The sequence below is a fragment of the Miniopterus natalensis genome, chromosome 19 (genome assembly GCF_054644295.1).
Source record: "Miniopterus natalensis isolate mMinNat1 chromosome 19, mMinNat1.hap1, whole genome shotgun sequence".
Lineage (NCBI taxonomy): Eukaryota > Metazoa > Chordata > Mammalia > Chiroptera > Miniopteridae > Miniopterus > Miniopterus natalensis.
Genome location: NC_142099.1, coordinates 34,235,635 through 34,258,327, shown reverse-complemented (window position 1 = coordinate 34,258,327; position 22,693 = coordinate 34,235,635). Strand labels below are relative to the sequence as shown.

The 22,693-nt window shown below is 40.7% G+C and overlaps 1 long non-coding RNA gene and 1 pseudogene across 2 annotated transcripts in view; both read right to left on the bottom strand.

Annotated features, from left to right (window-relative positions):
- Nucleotides 1-9,006: 9,006 nt before the first annotated feature.
- On the bottom strand, nucleotides 9,007-14,855 carry LOC148090951 (uncharacterized; annotated as a pseudogene).
- Nucleotides 14,856-16,123: 1,268 nt separating this feature from the next.
- Nucleotides 16,124-22,693, bottom strand: part of LOC148090950 (uncharacterized) — a 73,322-nt gene continuing 66,752 nt past the window's right edge. Inside the window, exon 4 of one of the 2 annotated variants that reach the window (XR_015716122.1) lies at nucleotides 16,124-17,010. This is a non-coding gene — a long non-coding RNA (uncharacterized LOC148090950). The remainder of the gene's footprint in view (nucleotides 17,011-22,693) is intronic. The other variant, XR_015716123.1, reaches the window with a different exon arrangement.

Genomic DNA, 22,693 nt, shown 5'->3' with positions numbered 1-22,693 from the left:
GAAATTTTTCTTCCCAACAGAGACAATGACAGGCCAAGTAAAAAGATTATAAAATGGTAAATGAGACAAAAGATGACAGACAAATACAGGAATCATTTTTGAAATTTGTAACAAACATTTCCTAGAGATTCTTAGTAAAAGATGTCAAAGGGGCACTGCCCAAAGTTTGCAAAGCACTCCAATGACAAGCACAGGGACCTGATACCACTGACGTCATGAAAGGAAAGGCCTAGACTATTCAGAGAATAGTAGGTGGAAGTTGCACCCTCCTCCCCGCAGGCAGAGCTGGAATTACAACTAAATTATAGAACAATCAACCTGAAAAAACAATTGAAGAGTTCTGGTCAAGACAGCAGTGTAGTTAGTAAACGTGGCCCTCGCATCCCCCCACACCACACAAGATTACAAGTGAGCCACAGAATCCCCCTCGTTCAGAGCCGCCTGACACCTGGCTGCCCGGAGGCCCTCCAGCGAGGGAGCAGAGCAGAGCCACACGGAGACCGGCAGGAGGGGCAGAGGCGCGGAATGGGCTGGTCCCACACCCGCGTGCGGCGTTTTTTAATCTGAAGGGGTATCTTGGCTGCTGAGGTCTACGTGAGGAGCAAGGGGTCCCGGCCCCTCACCACACCCCCTCAGCCCAGGGTTCCAGTGCTGAGAAGTCCCGTGACTTCAGGCTGTGAAAACCAGCGGGGGCTGTGGCTGAGGGACATGAGGCTGCGGGAGGCCCAGGCCGCTCCTCACGAAGGGCCTGTGCACCGACCCATTCAGACGCGCTCCCTCTGAGCCCCAGCGCCTGCAGCAGCTTGAAAGGATCCAGGGATATACGGGGAGGAACTAAATTGTCTGGCATCAGGGCAAGAGCTGAGGGGGCAGCTTTGTCCCAGACAAAAGTGCTGGCAGAGGCCATCGTTCCTTTGCTGAGCCCTCCCTGCCACAGTGACTGGGTTTCCATCAACCTTGATCACACTGTTGTTAGTATCTTTTTAAGGGGAAAATAAACATAAAATGTACAGTACAACAAAAGAGATTTAGTTGAAATATAAGTAAAAACTTCTTAAGTAATAAATTAAGCCCAACTTAACAATTTCATCTCTCGTGGATTGTGCGTCTGGTATGACATCTGTGAACTCTGCCTAACTCACCATCAGAAGATTTTCTCTGTGTTTTTCCTCTAGAAATTTTACAGTTTGCGGTTTTTACACTTAAGTCTTTTATCTATTTTGAGTTATTTTGTATATGGTGTGAGGTATGATTCAAAGCTCATTCTTTTTCACATGGATATAAATTTTCTCAGAATCGTCTGTTAAAAATACAATCCTTTTTTTACTGAATTGTTCTTGCACTCTTGTTGAAAATCAACTGTCCATATAGATATATGTATATCTGTATATATATGTATATATGTGTGTGTGTGTGTGTGTGTATATATATGGGTCGATTTCTGGATTCTTTGTTCTTTTGTTCCATAGATTTCTCTCTCTTGTCGCCAATACCACATTGCGGTAATTTTACTGTGTATGTGTAATATCCAAAATAATACACAAAAATTACAAATAATTCAGCAGTGTCCCACATATAGGATCAATCTACAAAAATTGCCATCTTTTGTTTGAGCAACACTCCAATTGAAAATAATATTAAATAAAAAAGTATAATTTCTAATAACTACAAAGTACTTAAGAGCATCTAACAAAATGTATGAAGGGCTGTTAAAGAAAAAATTGTAAAACTTTATTCAAAGATTTATAAGAAGACCTAAATAAATGATAATATATATGATACTTTGAATGGGAAGGTTCAATTAAATGAAAATTGCTATTCTTACCAAATAAACCTATAAACTTCACACAAAATCTTTCTGTAGAACTTACCAGAATAATCCTAAAACCTACATGAAAAAGTAGAGACAAATACCCCAAATAAGTTGAAGATGCTTATTAGGAAGTATTATCCTTACTAAATATCAATACTCATTGCAAATATATAATAATTAAAGCAATGTGATAGTGGCGCAGAGAAAAATCAACTAATAGGGAGTGTGAAAACACAACCACACACACATGAAAGCATGGTGTACAACCTGAGGAGCGTTATAAATCAGAAAGGAAGGACAGGCATCTACAAAAGGTGTTGGGACAAATGACCATCTATATGGGAAATAACACTGAATTCTCATCTACCATTATCATATATACACATATATATGACTTATCTGACTCCACACAGACGGTAAAAAGAAGTAAACAGGCCTGAGCTCAAGTTTTCTTCATCCAGGTCCTCTGCTCTTTCTGTTGCCAGCTGCCTTATTGTACAGAGCGTGTAATGATTTCTTGTTTTAAAAAAAGGAGGAGGTGGCGGCTGTTGTTATTGGCTGTGATTAGAAAGGCACCTGTTCCCCAAATATCTAGTCCTTTTATAATTCCAATATTAGCATGTATTTTCTTTGCCTACAACATGTAAATCTCTGTACCCAGAATATCTGCACAGCTTGTTTCCTCACACTATTTAGATTTCTGTTCAATTTGTCCCTTCCTAAACTCAACCTTTCCTGAGCACATTTAGTAAAATTGCATATGACTCTATTACTCTTTATTATCTTACAACATTTCTTCATAGTACTTACCTGCTTTGTGTTATAGTATATACTCTATTGCTATTTGTTTAATGTTTAGTCATCAATCTCTACTGGAATAGACCTGCCATATGGGCAGATATTTCTTCTGTTCATGGCTGCACTCCTAACTCTTAGAATAGTATCTGGCACACAATTAAATATTAAATAAATATTTGTTGAATAAATATTTGTTAAATCAACTCTCTAGAAATGTCTTGTCTAAAAATTCAGCAGACCGGGTTTTGTTTACATATTTTATTCGTTTTCTTTATTTGTCTCCACCCACTAGACTGTAAGCTCCGCAAGGGTAAGGAGCTTTGTCTATTGCTTCCTGCTGTATTCCAGCACTTAGAAGAGAGACTGGCACAGAGCATAGGCTCAGCGACTACCTTAGTATAAATTAATTAACTAATTTAGCCTTGATATAGAAATTACTACCTCCATTTCACAAATAGGAAATTGAAAATTGGAGTAACTACATAACTTGTCCAATAACACACAGAGAGTTAAGTGGTAGAGCCTGATTAACATACATCTGTTTGGTTACAAAAGCCATGTCTTTCTATCATGCCATGCTGCCTTAAGAAAAAAATGGTTCAAGGTTTGTATGTGGTCCAACCCAGATGCAGATGTGTGGATTTTGTGCCCTCTCAAAGTTCCCTTCTTGCCAAAGAACCACATTCCCCATGATGAATCGAAATTTTGAGTTTGAAGGATATATACTCAGCCTTAAGGAATTGCAAAAATAAATGATAGTGTGGAAGAGAATGGGTTTGAGTTCAGGGACATTGATCCACAGGCATTAATTAACAATTGAAGATGAAAGAGAGAGGAAAACAATTATTATATTAGGTTTCTAGTTTGGAAAACTAGGTGGTAAATGAAAATAAGGAGGAATAAATTTATTAATAAATTTACTAATAAATAAACTAAGAGGTATTCATGGGAGAAGTAATAATATATTGTGTTTGAAATGCTTTTAGGATTTGAGGGTGAAGATATTCAAGTATCCAATTGATTCATGGCCCAGCTCTCATTATGCCCATTCCCATGTGATATACTCTTCATTTCGATCACCTGTCCCGTTTTCTTTGTTCCCTATTTTCCTGTTTCCCTAGGTCACTGCCATTAGTTCTGTCTTAGCCTCATAGCATCCTGGCTGTCCTAAATTATATAAGCTAAAGATTTCGAAGAATGTAGACTGAGGTTGGGGGTGAACAAGGTGAGATCAGCTGAGATGAAACTGGGGGTACTGACACAGAGAAGGACCCATTCTTCTAGAGGCAGTCAGCATTCCAGGGCGCTATGTCCAAAACGACATGACAGAAGCAGTTTGGCTCAGAATATATCAGTAACTGAGAAAATTCATTGTGGCAGAAAGTGACGGTATTTTAAACCAAGAGGCTAGGCAGGACATAGAACTCAGAGTCCGGTGGAAATCTGGCCCATTCTTCAAGCCATCTGACCTCTCCTGAAAGGGTCTTAGCAGCAGGCGTAGGCGAATGCAGGCTGCTGGTGAAGGGGGTCAGAGTCTAAGGCTACGCCAAGCAAGTTATGGTCTAGAGAATGTCACTCTCAGGGGGTGAAATGTATGGCATGGGACAGAGGTCGGCGCTCACTCAGTGTACAACCAAGTCCATTCAGCTGGAGCGGAGGCTACAAAGGGAGAAGGAAGTGTCAGTGCGGTTGATGTGTGTCGCCGCATCTATGACAGCAAGACCAATTGACAAATTCCAAATTCCTCTAAGCAGTGAGCTAACCCATGGTTGTCCCATGCCATGGCCACAACTGACTTAGCAATCGAAGGACTCGAGTTTGCGGGTTAGCATCAATCTTTGGCTTTGAGGGTTCAGCTGGGTAATAGTCTCTTCAACCTTTAGGTCTGGCTTTTGTTACACAAACACGCACGTGCACACACACGCACATACGGGCGGCCATTCTCTTGCTTATGCAGGCTTGGAAGAGAGATTTATTATCTATTTTTTAAATCAACGAATATTTAACAAATACCTTAAATGTATCTATATGTTCTGGGAACTGTAAATATGAACAAATAAACCAAAGAGACAAAAATATTTTTGTTCTCACAGAGCTTCTTTGCTAGTAGGATAAACTGAAAATCAACAAATAAACAAGCATATTAAAAATACCTCAGGTGGTGATACATTCTGTGGAGGAAAATAAAGCCGGGGAAAGCAGAGAGTGCAGGAGTAGGGGATGGAGTTGCTAACCTAGATTGAGTGGTCAGAACAGGTGGAGGCCAGAAAGTGAAAAAGTAAAATGTAAGCAGAGAAATGAGGAGGTGAGAAAGCAACACAGCAGCTACCAGAGCAAGTAGAACTCTAGGAAGAGAGAACAGAAAGTTCAGGGGCCTGAGACAAAAGTGTTTCTGGAACATTCAAGGAATGTTAAATCAGTGTTGCTGGAAAAGAAAACAAGGGAGGGTAGGTAAATACCAAGTCAAGAGACAAAGATTTAGGCAGATCATGTCGGGTCTGGTAAGCAGTTTGTTCTCTGGGTGAAATTAGAGGGTTTTGAGCAGAAATGTGCAGCATATATGTGACTTACATATTTAGTACATCGCTCTGGCTTCCTGAATAAGAATATATAGAAGAGCAGCAAGGATGGGAGCAGTAAGACCAGTTAGGCGGCTGTTGTTCTGATGCAGGCGAGAGATGAAGGTGTCCTGGTCTAGGAGAGTAGCGGTGGGGATACATGGTTGGATTCGAAGTTTTATATATATATGTGTTATATGTGTGTGTGTGTGTGTGTGTGTGTCAGAGGAGCAGATTTGGAGTATGTTAGAGCAAAGTTCAAGAATTTGGGTTTGGACATGTTAAGTCTGAGATACCTATTAGAGCTTTAGGAACATATTTCAGGTATGCAGGCAGAGTTCAGGAGATATATAAATTTGAGAGTCATTAGCACACAGGTAGGAGTAGATAAAACCAGAGGATGAAAGACTTCATCAAAGGAGGGAGTGTAGACAGAAAGAAGCCCACGCTAAGTCCTGGGCCACCACAGTGTTTAGAGTATCAGGGGTGAGGGCTGACCAGCTACGAGACTGTGAGGGTGTAGCTGACAAGGGAAGACAAAAACCAGGCAGAGTGTTAAGAGAAGATAATTCTTAAGCCGGTAAAGGGATCAACTGGGTCACATGCTTCCAATATGCTAGGTAAAATGAGGACCGCAGACATGACGCAGGATGTGCCACAGTGTGGCATCACTGCTGATGTTGACAAGAGCAGATTTGAGGGAGTAGTGGAGAAAAGGAAGAGTGTAAGTAAAGCCAGCCCTTTTCTGTACAGGAGCCAGATAAATGTCGAGGAAGCTGGAGGGACATGGGGGTTGAGAGAGGTTTTTGTTTGTTGGCTTACTTTTCTAACAGGGAAGAAATTATATACTTTTCATGCTGATAAAAAATGAGCTAATAGGGGAAAAATTGATGATGCAGAAGGAAAAAGGGAAAATTGACTTAGGAAATGACACCTTACAATGATTCCTCTTAGAGACACACCTTGTGAAACAAACGAAGTCATGCGTGGCATCTTCTATGAAGAAATGGTACCCATCTCCTTCAGCCCAGGGTTTCTGGGTCTCTCCCCCCTTCTAGGATTTCCAACAATGTTAACTTGCTGCCTAAGGCTGCCAGCTGTGTGGCAAGGCAGTCAGAGACTCCAACATTGTCTGCCATTGACTAGCTGTGTGACATCTGGAAAACCGCAACCCTCCTCAACTGTAAGATGGGGAAAATTTTACCCTCTACACTGAAGAATTACTGTAAGAATAAGATTATTCCATGAAAGTAAGTCAAGAACGTGCTACAGAGCCTTGCAACAGGCAATCACTCAATCAAAGTCAGCTATCGTATAAAAAGTGATAGAAGTACATATATAGTAGTAACAGACGTGATAAATAACAGTTTTACCTGGGATTGAAGATCGCAACCTGGATTTGAGGTTGAAAAGAGAACATAGGTGGATATCTTTTCTAAAGGATAGAGACATTATGAGAAGAAGTATGGGGAAGGTAGAAGGACAAGGCTGGAATGGAGAAGCTTTCCAGCTAAAATGAGAGTTCTGGGGTAATAAATGATAAATAGCATGAGCTTGATATCACACCACAGCAGCCCACTAGGGCAAACCAGAGGCTTCAGAGACGGGTCTGGGGTCAGGAAGATGAGGCCCTGTACTGTGTAAGGAGAAGCATTCTTTATTGGGAGGTTTCCAAGTGTTACGTAGGGGCTTAAGTCAAGAAGTGGCTCCCTACCCAGAAAGGTAATCTGGAGACCCAGCCAGGGAACTGTGGCATAATGGTCAGTCTTAAGGGTAGACTGGTATTGAAACCACCAGGGAGTCTGAAGCGTAAAAGGGAAAACACAGGCTCAGAGACACAAGGGTTTGTAGCTTAAAGTGACAGTAGAACAGAAGTGAGTCCATTCTTTCAGAGCTGATGCCTGTTTTTTCAGGTTCAAGACCTATGGGGGTGAAGAGCATGGCTGGGTTTTCCCTCAGCCTTTTCTTCCTGCGCAGAGCCAGTCGGTCTCTCCTCTCTAACCCAAGCACACCCTGGTGCAGGCTTCTCTCTTCAGAGAGCCTGCACTAGCAGAGATGCTCAGGGAAGTGTATCTGAATAATCTGGGTGACTTTAAAAGCTATGTAGACTCTGGAACATCTTAAAACCCTCGCATAAAATTATAATACACACCTCCTTTTACCCCAAGGTCCAAATGAGAGTCTCAGACCAAAGACTAGAAGCAGTAAAAACTCAAATGGCCAATAGGAATATGAAAAGACACTCAACATCACTAATCTCAGGGAAATGCAAATTAAAACCCCATGACTTCAAGATCATGGAAGGAGACCCACAGGCCACAGTCCCTGCAGCCATCCCCCACCCCCTTTCCTTTTGCATGCAGCCCTATATAACCAGCCAAGTAATAAGGGAAAGGGCAGAACAGGTTTTATGTGGACGAATCCCCCTGTTCTGCCATTTTGCCGGCAACAATGGAATAAATGCTCAAAAATGATTTTTTAAAAACCCACATGAGGTATCACTCACTTTACACCTGTTAGAATGCCTGTTATATTTCTAGAAAGCAATAACAAAGACTGGTGAGGCTTTGGAGAAAGTGGAACCCTGGTACACTGTTGGTGGGGGTGTAAATTGGTACAACTATCATGGAAAACAATATAGAGGTTCCTAAAAAATTTAAAAATAGAATTGCCATGTGATCCAGTAATCCCACTTCTGGGTAAACATCCAAAGGAAATGAAATCACCATCTCAAAGAGATATCTGTACTCCCATGTTCATTGGAGCGTTATTCACAATAGCTTAGACATGGAAACAACCTAAATGCCTGTCAATGAATAAATGAATAAAAAATTACATATATATACAATAAAATATTATTCAGCCATGAAAAAACAAATCCAGCCGCTTGAAGAAACATGGATGCTAGGTGAAATAAGCCAGAGAAAGACAAATACTCTATGTTGTCCCTTATATGTACAATCTAATTTTTTAAAATGTCAAAATCATAAAAATATGGAGTAGAATGGTGGTTGCCAGGGGCAAGAGGGTGAAGGAAATGGGGCGATGTTGGTCAACAGGTACAAACTTTCAGGTATAATATAAATAAGTTCTGAGGATCTAATTTACATCATGGTGACAGACAATAGTTAATAATACCGTATTGTACACTTGACATTTGCTAAAAGAGTATAGAGTAAGTGTTTTTAAAATGGGAAAAGTTGGTGTTCATTTTGCCTGTCACTACCAGAACCAACAAGTAGAGACAAGGATTGAATCTTTATGGCAGTTTATTCAGATGGCTGGTGATCTGAGAAGACGGCGAGTTATGGACCCGAAAGACCATCTTACATCTTATCGCAAGCCGACCATTTTTATAAGGGGAAGAAAAGTGTAGGTAAAATGTTTGGAATTCAGGAAAGAAGTAGGCGAGGGGTTTGGAATTCAGAGAAAGGGTTAATCAGATAAAAGCTGCAGTCGGGTGATTTTCTGAGCATCCCTTCCTCAGCTGCTGGTGATTCTATCTGCGTCCTGGGTGGCGGACGTTTTCTCCCTGGAGCACAAAGGCTCAGATACCATCTTGATCATTTCAGTTCTCCTGGGACAGAAAGATCTAATTGCTTGTGGGTCTTTGCAGTCAGGGTAGGTTTGGTCATACATTCTAGTTCCTGGAACAATAGCTTTCTCCATGCGTTAATTACCAAGCCTATTACCTAGACCTATAACTAAAGCTAAAAATGCTTAACTTCCTGGGTTTCCCATCATTCCCCACTGTTAGTCTTTATCTTATTTCTATGAGATTAGTTTCAGATGGAAGTAATCATTTTGCTATTGAGCATGTATCTTAGCATTAGAAAGTCTCTTGGGGGAGTTAGAAATACATTTAATTGCAGATCCTCATAAGGGGGCACACTGTATGCAATAATAAGCTACGATACTAAAAGAGATGAAAACAATGAAGATGACAAATGCCTCTCGAAGACCAGTAATACTAGTCAGCCAGGAGGTTAGTTTAGACAAATCAATACCAAAGAATACCTCTCTTCATTTTATCTTGGACACTATTTCTTTTACTTGCTTTACTTTATGTTCTATAAGCTGTGAATTACCAGTCAGGTTGAAACAGCAGAGTCCTTTAAATTCTTCACATTCATGATTATGTCTTAAATGGATGTAGTCTATAGCTGTGTGACTTTCTAATGCGGCTTCTCTAACTTGTCCTATTTCTTGACTGATGACACTAATGGCTTGAGAGGTGACATTCAAAGCCTTTACCATAGCACAGGTTAATATACTTACTTCTATATTCAAAGAGGTTACCATGACTGGGATTACAAATATAGTAAAAGGTATATATCCCATGGAGCCAAAAAGGTACAAATCACTGTCACAATCAGGTGCAAGTGAGAGCTCCCATCGAGCCCCGGTGGACTGGGGCTTCTGAGGCATAAACACCATCAATCCTCCGAGATAGCACGGTCCTCTGGAACTGTTCGCTGGAACATAGGAATAAGCAGTCCTTCCACATATTAGAAGCCATCCTACAGGCAACTGATGTGACCAAAAGCATAAGATACATTAGTGGTAGTGTTGCAATACATCTCTATGCCTGCTGAAAGCATAAAACAATTTTTGGTACAGTTGGCAAAAGTGGGGCTACATTAGTAACTTTTAAGAAAAATATTTTCCTGTTCTTTAGAATTACCACAGGTCCACAAGTATACATATCAAAGTAGGATGATCTTATTGATACGCTGAAACAAAGAATTTCTAAGGCTTTCTAGGGGAGTACAAACACCTACAAGACGTGAAGTGAAAGTTTGTTCAACACAGGTTCCTCCTGCAAGACAAAAGTAAGAGATTTTTAGAACATTATTTTGCTAAATCCACCCAAATATTTTTATCTTGTTTAAAAGGAATAAGTTCTCCATAACATGGGGTCAAACAAAAAGTAATAAAAAGGATATGTCATTGTTTTTGAAAGATGACTTTGAGGTCTTCTTGCGGTTCTCTGGTCCCTTGTTCTGGAGATTTCTTTACTCTGATAAATCCAGGGCTTTATTCCCATCAACATCACAGCAGTTGGGGTGATGAGAAGCGTGTCCCAAGGTCCAGTCTCCTTTTCTTTTCATTGGCTTTCTGAGGATCCTGTCTTCCAAGTCTTGAGTAGCACTTTATCTCCAGGCTCAAGGGAATGTAGTGAACCTGTGGGGGAGAAGTCTCTCCTACAAGCCAGGTCATCAATTACAGCTAAGTACTAATTTAAATGTTGTACATAGTTCTTTACCGTTACCTCTTGATCTGCATACGTATCTCCCACTCCAATCACAGCTTGAAATGCTTGCCCATATGCAATTTTATAAGGACTCAATTCAATTCCACTTCAAAGAGTCACCCTAATCCTGGGAAGGGCAATAAGTAAAATTTGATCCCAATGGAGATGAGTTTCTTGACCCAGTTTGGTTATATTTTTTCAAGGTGTGATTCATCTTCTCTACCTTCCCAGAAGCCTGAGGTTTCCATGCCATGTGGAATCTCCACTTGATTCCTAAAAATTTACTAAATTTCTGAAACAGGCAGGTCCATTATAGCTCTGGATGCTGCTGGGTAGGCCAAAGCGAGGCTCTCGCTACCTCCGGGGCCTTCTCAGTTCTAGCAGGACAGGCAGTTACCCATCCTGAAGAGGTATCAGCAAAGACTAACTGACATATCCACCCTTAGGCCCTTGGCATCCGGGCAAAATCCATTTGCCAGTCCTAAAGCGGATGTTGTCCTCGGTATTGCTACCCTTTATTTTTTTTATTTTTTATTGTTGAAAGTGTTACAGATAGGGGTCTGTCCTGGGGTTGTTCTGGTACAAACACGTGTAGCTATTTTCACATTGCTTTAGAAATCCCAGGACCTGTGAGCCGTGGTTCAACAGAGGTGGTTAATGAATCCCTTTCACAGTGAGTGGCCTCGTGCAAATGCTTCATGTCCGGCTCTGCTAAATGTTCAGGAAGCAGTGGGACTCCTTTCTTATTCTTTCTGCATCTGCTAACAGGATCTCCCTCATGAAAAACCCAGCTCGCCCGGCCCGGCGTGGCTCAGCGGTTGAGCGTCGACCTAGGATCCAGGCGATCGGGGTTCGATTCCCGGTCAGGGCACATGCCCGGGTTGTGGGCTCGATCAATGACTCTCTCATCATTGGTGTTTCTGTCTCTCTCTGTTCCTCTCCTTTCCTCTCTCTGAAATCAATAAAGATATATTTTTAAAAAAACACACAAAAAAACAAAAAAAAAAACCCCAGCTCTTAGCTTTCTCTAAGTTGAATATTCAGGGTTGAATTGTGACAAGTCTAGAACAGATACCAAAAGCATTATAACTGTTCCTTTAACAACCTCTTTTGCTGCTCAATCGGCCAGATTGTTTCCTTTAGCCATTTCAGTGGCCTCTTTCTGATGGCCAGGGCAGTGTTTAACTGCCACCTGTAAAGGTACCGGGACAGCTTCTAATAATTTAAAATTTTCTGCTGCATGGTTAAAAGTCCTCATTCCTTCCAGACTGAGCCGTGTGTTTAAAATTAGGAAAGGGTACCTCGAGTGGGTGTACACATTCACTCTCTCTTTGTGAGACAATTCTCATGCCCTTGTCAACGCAATCAGTTCAACTGAGCAGAGGTTCCTGACAGGAAGGCCTTGGCCTCTACTGTTCCTTCAAGAGTCACATCTGCATAGCCAGCTTTCCTGTTTCCTTCGTCCATATAACTTCTTCCATTTGCATATAGAGCTCAGTCTGCCTCTTCTAGAGGATGGTCCTGTAAATCGATTCTGCTAGAATAAACTTCATCAATTATTTCAGCACAATTATGCATTAGTGCAGCTGAGTCAGGCTCTAGGAGAAGGTAGAAAGGACTTTTAACTTATAGTTTTAAGAGAGATGTTGTGATTGTCAAGAAGAATTGCTTGGTACCTGCCCATTCTTCTAGCAGTGAGACACATTTCCTTTTTGCTCTAGCAGGCTCAACACTTGGTGGGGTACATAAATGGTGATAGGTTATCCCAAGGAAAACTTTTCAGCTTCCTGTAAAAGCTTGCAGGTGGCTGCCACCGCTCTCAAGCAGGCTGGCCATCCTTGGACATTGTGATCTAATTTCTTTGACAAGTATGCGATGGGTTGAGGACTCCAAGGCAAGGCCTTGAACATAAAACTGAAAGTGCTTTAGCAAGTTTGGAAGCCCCAAGCTGGTGCAGAAGCCAGGTGCACCTTCAGGGACTCAGAAGCCAAAGTGCACTCCTTTGTCCATTCCAAAGGGCTATGTTCTGGTCCTTTCAGAATTTCATACAATGGTTTAGCAATGAGCCCAAAGTTTGGAATCCAACTGCAGCAGTAACCCACCATTCCTAGTAATCCTCTTAACTCTTCCTTGGTATTAGGAACTTGCATTTGAATTATGGTTTCTTTTCTGCTTCCAATAAAACTCCTTTTGCTAGGGTCAAGCAGGAACTCAAGAAACCTTACTGCTTGTTGGCAAATCTGGGCCATCATTGTTGAGACTTTATATCCACAAGATGCCAGATGGTTCAAGGTAGCTATATAGTATTAATTAAACATTGCTGAAATGATGTCCCAGTAATTAAGAGGTCATCTATATATTGTAACAGAGCTCCTCCTTCTAGTTTTAGGCCCTTTAAATCTCGGCTCAGGGTCTCCCAAAAAATTATGGGGGAGTTCTTGAACCCTAGTGGTAAGACTGTCCAGCAGTACTGAGTCTTGGCCGGAGATTCTAGGCCCTGTCATTCAAAAGCAAACAACGGTGGAGTCCTGATCAACTGGAATGCAAAAGAAGGCGTCTTTTAAGTCCTATTCTGAATGCCAGAGGCTGTCCCAGGGTACACTGTTCACCAAAATATTAGGATTTGGGACAGTGGAGGTGAATGTTCTGTACAATGTCATTTATGGCCTTTAAATCTTGTACAAATCGATATTCATTTGAGTGGGGTTTCTCAGTGGGCAATATGGGTGTATTGTTTGAGGAGCAGCAAGGCCAAAAATGTTCATATTCCTGAAACTTCTGAATTATTGGCCATATTCCTTCTAGGGTATCTTTCCACAAGGGATACTGCCTCTCACGGGGCATCTCTGCCCCTGGCCTGCGGTCAGCTTTAATAAAGGAGGCTCACTTAGCCCCCATGGCTTTACAGCAGCCCACACGATGGGGTTTACCTGATTCTCTATTTCTTCTGGCCAGGGTCGTTTTTCTCCCTCGGACACTTTCATAAGGAACTGCCAAGCATGCTCTGGAGGGACCTGTAGGTGGAGCTATTGTTCTTTTGGAGAAAAAACGATCTGAACATGGAGTTTTGACAGCAAGTCCCTTCCCAGAAGAGAAATTAGACACTTAGGAATATATAGATTCATGAGTTAAAACTGTATCTCCCACAGCACTTTCTAACGCCTTCAAGAAAAATTGGCTTTCAGGGCTTCCAGAAATTTCAGGTACAGGTATAGCCTGTCACAAGGACTCAGTTAGAGGTCTATTGACCATGGAATATGTCACTCTGGCATCAATCAGAAAGTTTATAATTTGTCCCCTTACTGTTAGTTTTACCAGAGGTTCCTGGGGGGTAACTTTAATAGGTTGTTGTAATAATTGAACCTCTGGGCCCTGTCACTCATAGTCAGAGCTATTTCCTTTTTCTACCATAACTCTCAAGTGCTCAGACTCTGACTCCCCTTTTCCTCACTTGGGGCATTCAGTTTTTGCCCTTTCCTTGCCAATATGTGCACTGATCAGTGGCAGGCGTTTTAGATGGGAGCTGGGCTCCTATTGTCTGCCAGTGGAATTGCCCTGAGACCTGTTCCAAGAAAATAGTGGCCATTTTTCTGTTCTCTGTTATAAACTGAAGGCAATGTTTACTAATTGGGAAGGATTCATGCCTGCCTATTTCTCCCTCTACTTCTGAGTTTCTTTGTGATGTAAGGGGCCCTTTAAGAGATAAAGGTCATGTTCACCATTCTAATATTTTCAGGGGCTTGTGGATCCAAATCAGTGTATTTTCTATAAGCCTGGCATATTTCTTTAAAGAAACTTAGAGGGCTCCTCTGTGGGCTTTTGCTCTATCACCTGGACCATGCTGAGACTTTTCTGCTTAGAGACTCTTTTCTTCAGTTCATCAAGGATGCACCTCTTCTAATGCTGTAAGAGCAAAAGGCCATTCTCATTAGGGTCCCAGTGGGGCTTGATTAAAGGTATTGCCTTAGTAGGGTCGAGAGCCCCATCTGGATTTTCTTGGTGCAGTCTCCAAGCTGCTTCATTTGCCTTATTCAATACCAACCTTCATTCATCCCCCAGAAGCAAAGGAGCCACATGCTAAACCTGCCCAACTGGGATGGTGGGTGGCAAAAATGGACATAACTAAGTCAGTCATTTTAGTAGGCTCATCCCTATATGAAGGTCTTGAGGTTTTCCACTTTAACAGATCTGATGTAGAAAATGGAGTATGTGTCCAATATTATTCAGTGGGTTGGCCCTCTAGCCCTACTCACACTGGAAATCTTCGCAAAACGTGTTGCCCTGCCCCGGGTAAGGACTTGTCCTCCACCAAATTTGGTTCCCTGGTGGGTTCAGAATGGAGAGACCAGTTCAGGCTCACCAACTCCGGCTCCCACAGCCGAGTAAGGAGGAAGATCCCCCAGGGCTGGAGGGGCCGTGAGAACCTGACCATCTTCGTAGTAACCATAACATCCAGATCTTCCTGGCCCCTCTCTTCTGAGCTTCTGCTGTCTGCCACAGGCAAATTCCCTTTTCTCTGGATCATTAATCTATTTCCTTTTGATCCTGCATCTTTATTACGCAAAGTCATAAAAACTTGTACATAAAGTATTTCGTCCCATTTCCCTGATCTTTGACAGAACAACTCCAATTGCAGTATAGCGTAGACCCCTTCAGGGGCCAGAACTCTCTTGAGTCCAGATTATACATAACCAAGCAGTATTACAATAAAAAATTGTTTCCTTTTTTGTCATAGGTGTATAAGCATAGGTCAGCCAATCAGCCAAAACTCACCCCAAAGGGCTGTTTCACAGAACTGAGGCTCTCTCTCCAATTCTACCAGAGTTCTGTCATATCACACAAACCAAACCAGAATGTACCTTAATTCATTACGATCGATCGTAACTGGGACTGTAATCCTGAACCAGAAAGCACAGCGATTCAATCAAAAGTGAAGGTGATGAGGAGCACCGAAAGTTGGAGGAGAGTCTCCAAGTGGAATCGCTTGGCAGCTGCTAAGGAGTCTCCAAATCCGCACCCTGGCCCCCCGTCCAAGCAGCCAGTAGGACTCCCCGACAAATACCCAGACTTATGGGAGAGTCCTGGAGCTGTCCCACCACAGTCACCAGAATATGAAACCCAAAAAGTCAGCATTCGTGCAGCCTGACACTACCAGAACCAATAAGTAGAAACAAGGATTTAATCTTTATGGCACTTTATTCAGATGGCTGGGAATCTGAGAAGATGGTGGGTTATGGACCCTAAAGACCGTCTTACATCTCATTTCAAGCTGACCTTTTTTATAAGGAGAAGAAAAGTGGAGGTAAAGGAAAGGATTTGGAATTCAGGAAAACATAGGTGTGGGGTTTGGGATGCAGGGAAAAGGTTAATCAGATAAAAGCTGCAGTCAGGCGATTTTCTGAGCATCCTTTCATCAGCTGGCTGGTGATTCTTTATCTGCGCCCTGGGCTCTCCCTGGAGCACAGTGGCTCAGATATCACCTTGATCACTTCAGTCCTCCTGGGGCACAAAGATCCAATTGCGTGTGGGTCCCCTGGAGTCAGGGTAGGTCCAGTCATATACTTCAGTTCCTGGAACAATAGCTTTCTGAATATATTAGTTACCAAGCCTATAAACTATATAACTAAAGCTAAAAATTTTAGTTAACTTTATTGTCGTTAATCATTTCATAATGTATATGTATTTTGAATCATCACGTGGTATGATTTAAATATATTACAATTTTATTTGTCAATTATACCTCAGTACAGCCAAGAAAAAACAAACATTTACTGAATACCTAATATGATATATTAGACTCAAGAGTACAAACATTAATAAGACAAGATCCCAGATATTGAGTAGCTCTGCCAAGTCAAGAAAATAGACATGAAATTGAGTAATTACAACCCTGCATGGTAATAAGTGTTATAATTTCAGCACACTCAAAGTGCTATGAGAGCATCTACAGCAGGAGCACTAACCAATCTCAGGTAATCATCCAAGAGCTACAGAACCTCCTCACCTTCCACACCCCCCAGATGTTGGCTCAGCTATCACTTTATTAGTGAGACCCTCTCTTATCAGCATGTTCTCCACCCCTCCCTTAGATTACTTTTCTTTTTTTGGGGGGTAGTAAAGTGTAAAGGGGTCAAATATACGGTAATGGAAGAAAATTTGACTTTGGGTGATGGACATAAAATGAAATATACAGATGATGTATTACAGAATTGATAACTTGAAACCTATATGATTTTTAACCAGTGTTACCCCAATGAATTTAATTTAAAACCAAAACAAGACAAAAAAGAACTGAAACAAATGTGTGGCAGGTGGAAAGTGGAAGGATGTGGGATAAATGACTTAGTAAGTGGAAGGGAGACCCCAACAAGAACCAATTATGTTCACCCCAGAGAGGCTGAGTGGGGCAGGTCTTCGGGTTCTGTGAATGGTGGGTTGAGGGATGAAGTTAGGAAGGTCTCTGTGTGGAAGAGGCATACTTCTGTGCCCTGGACAGCCAGGTAAGTATTCATCCTCCAGCTTCATCCCAAGAGAGACACACCAGACTGCAGAACACGGGGTACAGAGGCCGTTGTGAAGGCAACATGCTAAAAAAGAAAGTTTTAAGGAAAATTCTACACAGACAAAAGTGGAATCTCCAAGCACTTTCCTCCTTGACTCTTAGAGTGCTGACAGCCAGGCTTGTGCAAGAAGCAGAAGACTGGAGCACCCCACAATACTAGCTGACCCAAGAAGAGACAAATCATTCTAGTTATTGACAACACCTTTGTATTGCTCTAGGCCCTTTTCTGTTAATTCTATAATGAAACCAACCTTTAAATAAACACTTGGCTCAAACACAAAGAATTACAATCACTCTGTGTGTATGTGTGTGTTCTTTTTACTCTTAAATATGTGTAAATAGACACAAATCACATTCAGATAAACTTTTAACTTTATAAAAGACAGGAAAAAACAAACAAACAATGAAAAAGGAACTTAAAAGATATAGAGACAAAGCAGGGGAAATTTGCCAAGAAAGCTGTACTACAGAATTGTATACTTGAAACATTTTATATATATATATATATAAACATTTTATATATATATATATATATATGGGCAAAAGTAGGTCTACAGTTGTGAGTACACAAAACAGTTTATTCTTGTATCATTACTTATTCATTATTGTATTATTTATTTGTATTACAACTATAGACCTAGTTTTGCTCACCTCTGTATATATATATATGGAGAGAGTCATCAGAGAGATAAGAGAAGGCACTGCAACAATGGAACAAAAGCATAGTGCTAATAAGTATGAAAAGCAAATATCTGAAGAGTGTTTAGAGATGTGTTTTCTAAATGGGATAGCAGAAAAAAATTAAAGTTAATAGAGTGGCAGAGGATGGGGTTGAGGAGTTTCCTTTAAAAGTCTACCTAGAAGACAATGAGATGGAAAAATAAGAAAGGCAAAGGTAAGAAGTTTAGAGATTTATGACAGGGTGAATAATTACCAGCTGATAGGTGCTCAAGCCAGAGCAAACAGAGAAAGTGGAGGAAAGGAAGTCATCAAAGAAATAATATCTAGTTTGATGAATGGGCGGACAACATATACAAAAGCACATTATTTTAAAATGACAAAATACCAAGGGGAAATGAGATCTTAAGTGCTTCCAGAGACAAACTAGATCACACCCAAGGACTAGGAATAGGAATGGCGTTGGCCACCTTGACAGCAGCGCCAGAAGCTCGAAGACAGTAGAGCAATTTCTTTAACATTCGAAGGAAAACAAATTTCAGCCTGGTATCCTATACTCGGGTGATAATTAATTGCACATAAATGCAAGTAGTAAGCAGAAATTTTCAGGGAGTCCCCAGTGTGACGGTGAAGGGAGGTCCCTGAGCCTTGACACGCCCTGGCCGGAAAGCAGGCGGCCCAGGCTGGTGCGGGAGGGAAAGGACTCAAGGAAGACAGGCGGAGTGATTACTGATTAATTATCTCAATGTATTTTGAAGGGAAATTTTTACAACTTTGGCAGTTGAGAAAGAATTTGTGATAAGGTAAAACTGAACAAATTATTAAAGAAGTGCCATTGACTTTGCAACAAGAAAATAAAGATACATAAGGAAGGAAATGTAAATATAACATACTGCTTGGCTTAACCGTGAGGTTTATTTACATAGCTGTGGTAATATAAAACTCCAAACAGTAATTTATCCGAACACTATTGCACCCAGGACTTCCCAAGCAGCAATGGTGTGCAAAGACCTGCACGGGCTCTGGCACGACACTGCACAAAGTTAAAGCCCCCGCTCTACACACTTGTGTGACGCCGGGCAGGTCTCTTAACCTACTGAAGGCTGTCAGTACCTGATCCATGCAGGTGGTGTAAATATTAAAAGAAATTATGCACTTGAATCACTAAGCAAAGTAACTGAAAGATAGAAAGCTCTTAGCAAACACTGTCCATTATTATGAATATCATCAGGATTAGCATCTTCATCAGATTGTTTCATGAGGCCTAATGTCGTATTTGCTTTATTCGCCAAAATATAAACTTAGTAGGGGCAGAAACTAAATCTATCTTGTTTAAAAAAGAAAATCACTACAGGGACTGGAATATAGTAAAACTTCAATGAAGGTTTGTTAAATATGCAATCCTTATGCACTACAAAAATAATTCCAAACCTAAATGCCCGTGACTCCCCACCACTCTGCCACCCTAGATTTCAAGGTGTGCGCTCAAAATTTCATGCTAAACATTTCTATCTAGATGTATAATGAAACACTCACATTCAACATATCCTTAATCAGTAATTACCTAGGCCTCTAAGTACCTTCTCATCCTGACTCCTCTTTTACTATTAGTGGAAACACAGTTGTCCCAGTGAACTGGCTCCAAACCTCATAGTCATCTCTAATTCTTTCTTATTCCTTGATTTCTACATCTAGCCAATGCTGTTCATATCGACAATACTAGTGACAAGGCTGAGTCAGGGGTGATGGTAGGGATGATGGCCATCAGGTGAGGTTATGATAAAACTGATCACCGACCCTGACATTAAGTTAACCTTTAAATACCAATGGGAAGCCTGGCTGAAGGAACTTCCCTTGTGCTGAACTGTTCTTGAAATAACATGGGGTTCAGAATGCTTATTTTGGTATTTATATCCCCAAATTTATATTAATCATTTATTAATGAATTTGTAATGATAATAATCTATCATACCATCTGTGTGTTATAAAAAGTAACCTCAGGCTTTTCATTTATTCTGGAGAGTCTAATTTTGAATTTAATAGTGACAAGTAGCAGAGTTGGTTATGCCAAATGGTCCTTTGATACCTAAGGTTTTCTGCATAATCAGAAACTTTCCAATTCACTCTTTTTTAGAAGTATGTTTTTATTGATTTCAGAGAGAGAGAGAAAGGGAGAGGGAGAGAGAGAAAGAAGCGTCAATTGGCTGCCTTCCACATGCACTCTGACCTGGGATCGATCTGCAACCTGGGCATGTGCCCTGACTGGGAACTGAACCTAAGACATGTTGGTGCATGGGATGGTACTCAATCAACTGAGCCACACCAGTTGGGGCTACCAGTTTATTCTCGCTCCTTTCTTATATCTTATTTACCAAAGTAGATGAGGGGAAAGTTATAAAATGATGGAAAGAGTTAATGCAACCAGTGATACGCTGGGTGAGTAACAACTGGGATAACAGGTGGGACCGAAGATAGGAAGGAGAGATAGGACAGGCCTAGGATGATTGAATTGGCTTTGGCAAATGGAGTAGCATGTGTGTGTGACACATAAAAGTTGTGTTGACAACACCTGGATCCCACATCTTCCTGACCATATGGCCAGGATATATTTTCAATAACAGAACATGCCTTAGAACCATGGGATGAAGGTGCCCTAGATACCAGGGGCTTCATGAATCACTTGGGCCTGCTGTTTGTTGGCTTAAAATGTCAAGGGCATGACCTACAGCTCCAGCCTGGTTTTCCCTATTAAGTCCCAACAGATACCTCCCAGGAGGCAAATGATGTTCCTCCACCAAGCTCCAGCTTCAGTGAAACTGTGGTTTCCAAATATCAGTTTCAGCTTTTTTTCTATGTATTGACTTTTAGTCCTTCAACAATCCACTACATCTATCTTCCCTCCTTTTACCTTTATTCAAAGATAACACAACATCCTTCTTTTAAAAATACCCCCCCCACACACACACACATGAACAACACACCTGGCTAAGGATTTTTGTACATATGAGATGGACAAGATTTACATACTAGCTTCTGGCCTGGGTGACCAGCTGTCTCTGAGCCACTAACCTAGGTGCTTAGAAGTATTAATTTAATTAATGTTTCTAACAACCATGCAAAGTAAGAACTATTATTATCCACATTTTATAAATGAGGAAATAAAGGCCTAGAGGTGTTATGTGAATGGCCCAAGATCACACAACTAATAAGTGGTAGAAGTTGAGTTGAACTTCAGCCGCATAAAGTCATATCACATGCCCTTGAAGATTACACACTACTGTCCCTACTGGCAATATGAAGAAGTACAACTTTAATTAATGGTAAAAACCAAGGTGGATCAGCAAACAGAAGCACAAAAGGTAGATACAGAGCAGGTGTTTTGCTTAAAGAGGCTGCAATTTTGAGTTGTTTGTCCAGTTCCACTATATTTAGGCTTTCTTACTCAGAGAAGTCTCACTATGTGGCTCTTCCTTAAGAAGTTCTTTTCCTACTTTCAATTTTTTTATTCTCAGGATAGCTGAATGCAAAACAAAATACAGGGTCACTCTGCTTTAGCTCTTTAAGTTATGTACCAGCCCAGACAAAAATGGTCACTCAAGGACCCTTTCCTTAGGCCCAAAATCACAAGATCACTGGATTAGAGGCTGTAGAGCACCACTCAGAGCCCCTGAGCCCACAAAGAAGCATTCATTCCCCAGCTGCTGGAGGTGTTGGCTATTGACAGTTGAGTTTGTCTGTTGCAGGTTAGGACACAAATTATGTCCCTACAATTTCAAGAAGATTGAAATCATATCAAGCACATTCTAGGATCACAATGGCATGAAACTAAAAATCAACTACAATAAAAAAATTCAAAAACATTCAAACACATGGAGGCTAAATAGCATTCTATTAAACAATGAGTGGGTTACTAATGAGATCAAGAAAGGAATTTTAAAAAGACTACCTGGAAACAAATGAAAATGAACACACAACCACCTAAAATCTATGGGACACAGCAAAAGCAGTCCTGAGAGGGAAGTTCATAGCATTACAGGCCTATCTCAACAAACAAGAAAAATCTCAAGTAAACAATCTAACTTTACACCTAAATAATTAGAAAAGTACAAGAAAAGCCCAGAGTAAGTAGAATGAAGAAAATAATAAAGATCAGAGTGGAAATAAATAATACAGAGACTGAAAAAAATCAATATGAAAGATCAATAAAACCTAGATCTGGTTCTTTGAAAAGATAAACAAGATTAATGAACCTTTAACTAGACTTATCAACAAATAAATAGGGAGGACCCGAATAAATAAGATCAGAAGTGAAAGAGGTAAAGTAACAACTGATATCACAGAAATACAAAGGATTATAAGAAAATACTATGAACAACTCTATGCCAACAAATTGGATAACATGGGCGAAATGGACAAAACGCTAGAAACATGCAGTCTTCCAAAACTGAATCATGGAAAAATCATAAAACTTAAATAGACCAATAACAACTAATGAAATTGAAGCAGTAATTAAAAAAACTCCCAGTAAACAAAAGTCCTGGATGGGATGGTTCAAAGGCAAATTTTACCAAATATTTGAAGAACTAACAAACACCTATCCTCTTTAACTATTCCAAAAAGTTCTCAAGAGGAGGGAAGACCCAAGCTCTTTTTATAAGGCCAGCAGTATCCTAATTTGAAAACCAGATAAAGACACTACAAAGAAAGACAATTATAGACCAGCATCCCCGATGAGCTTAGATAGAAAAATCCTCAACAAAATATTAGCAAAAAGGATCCAGCAATACATTAAAAAGATCATACATCATGATCAAATGGGATTTATTCTGGACATGCAATATTTGAAAATCAATAAATGCAATATATCACATAAACAAAATGAAAGATAAAAATACATGATCATATCAATACATACAGAAAAAGCATTCAATAGAATTCAGCATCCATTTATGATAAAAACTCTCAGTAAAGTGAGAATAGAGCGATCATACCTCAACATAATAAAGGCAAAATATGATAAATTTACAGCC